We start from the raw sequence: 5,044 nt of genomic DNA, 5'->3' as shown, positions 1-5,044 counted from the left end.
TCATTTTGTAATATTCCAGTGGTTGCCGCAAGGAATGACGTCATAGCTCCTATAAAAGTAATAACAATCAAAGTCGTAGGTGGGTATTCAAATAAAGGGGAACACCTTGCTATCATGAAAACGCTAGATGTTACTGTAGTAGCTACATGAATCAAAGCGGATACTGGAGTGGGACCCTCCATAGCATTAGGTGACCAAGTATGCAATCCTATCTGTGCAGATTTCCCAACAACACTAATAAAAAGTAAAATACAAATAAGAGTTATGGCATTAAATCTCATATTGCAAGAAATCCAAGAATTTCTGGGGGCACTAGCACGAGCAAAAATGGTTGATAAGTCTACTGTTTGAAATAGAGTAAAAAAAAACCCAAAATCCAAGGAGCTAATCCAAAATCACCTACTCGATTGATAAGCATAGCTTTTATAGCTCTTGTATCTGCCTGAAGTCGTGTAAACCAGAAATGAATTAACAAATATGAAGCAAGACCTACTCCCTTCCATCCCAGTAATAATTGAAGAGCGTTATCTCCAGTCACCAACATTGGCATAAAAAAGAAGGAATGGATAAATAACATATAAATCGAGGGTTATGTGGATCCTCAGACATATATCAAATGGAATAAAGATGGACCAAGCAACTTATGAATGTAACCACAATTAACATCACTACGGTCGGGCTATCAAACACGGGGTCAGAAGTGAATTACGAGTCGGACCAATCTCCGAATCGAGCGAGCTCCCCTTGTATGCAATGATGTGGTGGTAAACATCTCTTTCTAATTCAGTGCTCTCCGAACTGTGCGGTAAGGTTTCCCATCACACGGCTCACGAACATGATCTTCAGCGGGAACCGTATCTCCGAACATGCCTGGAATAAAAGGTAAGGTCTCGCTTTCCTTTGCCACTCAAGTGTACGATATCTATCGTGCATAGATCCCTTCTTCCCTTACCTAATGAAAGAGTCCACTGCATGCCTTAGTAGTCTCAAATAAGGTGTGAAGGCCTGCCCCTTTAGTAGATGATTCACATCCGCAGCAAAGAAAATGCTGGATCAATCAAAGAGGATACTACGAGGCCTCTGCCCCACGCATCTAACCATCTCGTGTGGTTCACCGGTTCATCCAACTAGACCAAAAGAGTGATTCAGTTGATACAGAGGTGTGCTTGAAGTGGGGGTGTGATGTCCCTATTGGGCCGGGCCCTTCCCCATAAGGCCCCACCATCGGGGCATAAGCGCCCTCTTGCTACCCATATGCGAGGCACCGTCTTAGCCTTCCCTGACCAGGATCGCTTTCACACATGTAGCATTCGTGATCGGCCTCCTCAAATGTGTATTGATCGAGAGGTAGGGCGGCTCATCCCCCAACCAAGGGAGTGGTTATGTCCAGTATGTCCCCCCTTATTCCCGACATGCTATGGTACCCCGGAGTGGGCAGGAGCGGGTCTAGTCCGTATCGCCGCGTAGCAACAGCCGCGTCCGGATCTGATCTATTTACTCGGCAATTCATCCAGTGACTTCTTAGTTGTCAAAAAAGACCCAAGAAGCATCAAACATTTTTGATGAGATCTATGGAGCAATTCTTAGATAGCAAGCACTAGCTCCCTGTGTGACTTCATAAAAAGAAATCAAAGAGAATGAAACGCATGTAGTGGTTATTATAGTGGTTCCTTCTATTACCAAAAAACGTCCGAAACAACCTGCTATAGTACTACCAATCAGGGGTAAAAATACGAGTAGATACATAATTTCGAGTATGATCAGACAACCAAAAACCAGACAATGATAGAACGGCCTGTGATTGAGTGATAGATTGATCGACGACGGAACGAAGAACGAAACTTTACGATAGCTTTTTCGGAGACTTTCACCTACATCACATCATCTTCAACCAACCTCCACTCGAGAAGCCCGAGGGATCCGCTCTACATATACCATCAAATCCCAATTTTCGAGATACCACATCAGCCCTATCACCACTAATCCTTGGTTATCATGGGATGCTAGGCATCGGAATTCAAAAAGTTCTCTTTTTTTTTTGTCAGCGAATTTCGCTCATCATGTTCTTCTTTGATTTGCCGCTGTTAGAACACCACAATATTAATCTTTTTGGGGTTAATGTTCTCAATGGTGAATCGATCATTCGATATCTTTTTCCTTCTGCGACAGAATGGAAGAAAAGTAATGAAACCTATGATGGATACTGAATAACCTCCTTTTACTTTCTCAATAATAAATCCTTTGACCTTTGTATTCGTGCGCCAAATCTTGTTAAGTTCCATCCAAGCTTGATTTTGTCTGAATCTTCATGGAAGAAGAAGAAGCGGTTCACCAACCACTACATATGTAGATCCTACCAAATCATTAAACCTGGCGGCTCCTTGCTCTTTGATCAGTGATTCACCGGCCACTAGATCGATGAAGAATCTCTATAAAATCAGCTCTTTGATCAGTGATTCACCGGCCACTAGATCTAGGAATCCCACCTTATTCTCAAACCTGGTGGCTTGGTTTATTTGCACTCCTGTAGGCTCATCATTCATACAAATGCTGGGGTTCCCAAGTCCTGCATCCACCAAGAACATTTCTTCCCTTAAGCGTAAAACTTCAGATTGTAAGGCGTTTCCACTACATAAGAAAAAACTGGAATTAGATCTTGGAAATGATCGACTCAAATAGATGCTCATCATAAGCTTTTTTTTTCCTCCTCTTCGTGTTCTATTGATCAGAAGCATCCAGCAGCGCCACGCCAGTAGAAAGAGTCTTGCTACTAAGCTAAGCTGCTGTTGGGGAACTCGGTATAAGCGATTTTCCGCTTCCGCCTTTCTAGGCTTCACAATAGCTCCCCCCTTTCTTTTCCAATTCCTTCTTTTCGTTCTACTTAGGTGGAGCAATCCGAACTCTCGACAGAATATAAAAGAGGACCACAGGCCTGTGTAAATACCTCAACGAACTCATGTGGACACTCCTCAGCTCGAGGGCAATCTCTCAAAGCTCGAGGACCCGTTTATCTTTTCTTTGCAGATTTCCCTCAATGAAATTTTCCATGTTGCACTAAGTTACTTACGGATGTATGCATGTGGTCCGGGAACACTTTGGGGTAAACACCCATCCTAACAAGTATGGTCAGTAGTTCAGCAATCAGGTTGTAGCATTTAACAAAAAATAAATATTTAACCCCACCAGTGCTCTTCGAACCAAGCTATATAGTCTCCTATCACTAGGCTCACCAACCAACCTAGTCTTTTTTTTTTAATTATTCCTACCATATATAAACACAAACCACAAGGATTGTTTCCATCCATGAGTTCCCCTATGACATAAGCGCTCTTGAGTGGGGTGGGCTATTCCATCAAATCATTGAGAAGGGGCCCAATCTCGTATTTGATGGTCGGTGTGGCGATAGGCTTCGTTTCTACGACTGCCCTCCCAGTCGTTGAAAGACTGAGCGAGAATGGTAAGAGGCGCACAAACAAAGAATGTCCTTGTGCAGGGATGCGATTCACCAAGATGGGGCAAAGAAAGCCGTCTGACCCTACCGAAGTACCAAAGGCTTTCGAGGCTTACACCTCCCTATTACCCTCTGATCATTCAATGGAAAGAGATCCATGTGTGGCATGATAAGGAATCCTTGCATCACATACACAAGTGCTCTCTGAACCGTGCAATAAGGTCATCCTTAACACGGCTCTCCCACTTGAGTTATCTTAGCCCCAGGCCATGCTATTCAATAATATTGGAAAAATGGCAGCGTAAGGTAACAACTAGTATGGAAAGCTGGTCGCCTTTGGAAGCCTTCGCCGGTAACCAAAGCGTATCGTTCCCGCAACCACTTTGGTACTTTGTTTATAGCTTTTTTAAGTTATGCAATAGAAGGGGGGGCTTGCGCTTGAATTGAAGTAGCGCCTTTGGAAAATATGAGTAGGGCTCCTAAGTGGCGCGTTCGTGGAGGCAAACTGAAGGAAGAGCAAAAGGAAGGTTTGGTGATTATGGGGCGAGGAAAAAACTCGAATAGGAGGGGGCAACGCTCTAGATCCTCCCTGCTTGCAGAAATGAATGGATCAGAAAGGGGCTTGGTTCTCTATTTCCTGGCAGGGGGTGAAGGCCATAAGAGATGATTGCCCTACCGATAAGGAAGAGGGGAAAAAGGTGTTGTCATCTATCCCGACAAGTTTCCCGAGGCGTTGGAAATCCAGACCGGCTCAGAGTATCACTCTTGCTACTTAGCCCTACGTTCCACAAACAAAGAAGTGATCCTTGACGATTTCCCATTCCTTCCCTGCTGAGCCGCCTCTCTTTGCCATTCGATGCTTCCGCCTTCCCTTTCTATAACATACCCAGGCGCCCTCCTTTCCAATCACTAAGAAAAAAAATCCCAATCAAAGCCCTATCTAAGTAAAGCTTCGTCTATTATTTTTCCACCCTTAGGGGAGTTTATTAGACCCATTCCCTAGTCTCCCACACTGCTCAAGTAAGTGTGCGACTCCATGTGATGACCTCCTTCTCTTCTGCCCACTCTCCGTTCACACGGTTTTCAAACCAGAGGAGGAAGAGTGGGCAGCAGGTACCACAATCCCTCTGTCCCACACATCTATCCAGAAGCAAGTGTAGATCACTGGTTCCACCGAATGCTTCTATCTCTCTACAAATATTGTGTGAGTGTGCAGTTATGCTTCTGAAGCTTCACCATAGAATAGATCGATCCAGTTCCCGTTCTTTTTCGGTGCACTCGCTTTATATCTCTGACATACAAGGAAGGACGCGGTGGGAAAGAAGCAGCCCTAGCCTCTGTCCAACCGATCATTCCGCTGGCATCTCGCATTCACGCTCCTGTTTGACTGTCGCTCGGGGATGTAGTTATAGATATGTTAGTCTTAGTGGGTCGTTGGCTCCAAATTTTATCTACTTCTATGACATGCTGTTGTCGTCACCATATTCCACATGTCACTTAGTAATCTCTGCCTCGCTACGAGTCAGAACCTCTGAAAGAAACAGAGGACTTCATTCAGTGACCCCGCGATCGCCCTCTGAACGATCAGAATAA

The 5,044-nt window shown here is 44.4% G+C and overlaps 1 pseudogene; it reads left to right on the top strand.

Annotated features, from left to right (window-relative positions):
- Positions 1-1,804: 1,804 nt before the first annotated feature.
- On the top strand, positions 1,805-5,044 carry LOC142173647 (uncharacterized; annotated as a pseudogene).

This window comes from Nicotiana tabacum, chromosome 19, assembly GCF_000715075.1.
Source record: "Nicotiana tabacum cultivar K326 chromosome 19, ASM71507v2, whole genome shotgun sequence".
Taxonomy (NCBI): domain Eukaryota; kingdom Viridiplantae; phylum Streptophyta; class Magnoliopsida; order Solanales; family Solanaceae; genus Nicotiana; species Nicotiana tabacum.
This window is presented reverse-complemented; position numbering and strand designations above follow the sequence as displayed.